The following is an 875-nucleotide window of genomic DNA, read 5'->3' on the forward strand; positions in this document are numbered from 1 at the left end:
ATTACCCCTTTTCCAGCTTCTTCTCTAACCGGCATCACACGCTGTGTAAATCTACTTCCTGATGCACATCCTCCATCGCCCTCTTGCTGACCCCAATACCCAGGATGCTGTGTTAAACACACTCAGAGCCCCGGACTTGATTCTCAGCGCTGTGCAAGTGGGCGCGCCTCCGCCGGTCCCTCCCCTCCTTCCTTCTCATTTCCACGCTTCATCTACGCAAATATGGTCCACCTAGGACCTAAAACTGCATTGCACGGTACACATTCTGGCCCCTTCAACATCAAAAGTGAGTTTTCTTTGCCTTAATCCCCTCCTCTGGTAAGAGGCAGGATTAATAGTACAATGAAATGTTGCCATTTGCAATGACCAGGATAGAGCTAGAGATTATACGGTAATCGAAATAAGTCAGAGAGACAAATACCATTTGATCTCACTCGAATGTGGCATTTAAGAAACAAAACAAATGAGCAATGGAAACAGAGAGAGAGAGAGAGAAACCCAAGAAACAGATTCTTAACTATAGAGAACAAACCGATGGTTACCAGAGAGGGGATGGGAGAGGGGATGGATGAAACAGGTGATGGTGAGTAAGGATGCACTTGTACTAATGAGCACTGGGTGTTGTATGCAAGTGCTGAAACACTATATTGTACACCTGAAACTAATAGAACATTCTATGTTACCTACACTGGAATTAAACTAAAACTTAATGAAACAAAAATATTAGGAAAAAATAGGAGGATTAGTTACAGGAAAGCCAGACTGGACAATAAACCAAATTCTTCCACATTCTACATTTTCTTAAAAAGATTCCTAAATGCATACTGCTAATCACATCATTTTGTGTACCTAAAAAAGTGAGAGAGAGAGAGAGA

This window comes from Crocuta crocuta, unplaced genomic scaffold (assembly GCF_008692635.1).
Source record: "Crocuta crocuta isolate KB4526 unplaced genomic scaffold, BGI_CrCroc_1.0 scaffold847, whole genome shotgun sequence".
NCBI classification, from domain to species: Eukaryota; Metazoa; Chordata; class Mammalia; order Carnivora; family Hyaenidae; genus Crocuta; species Crocuta crocuta.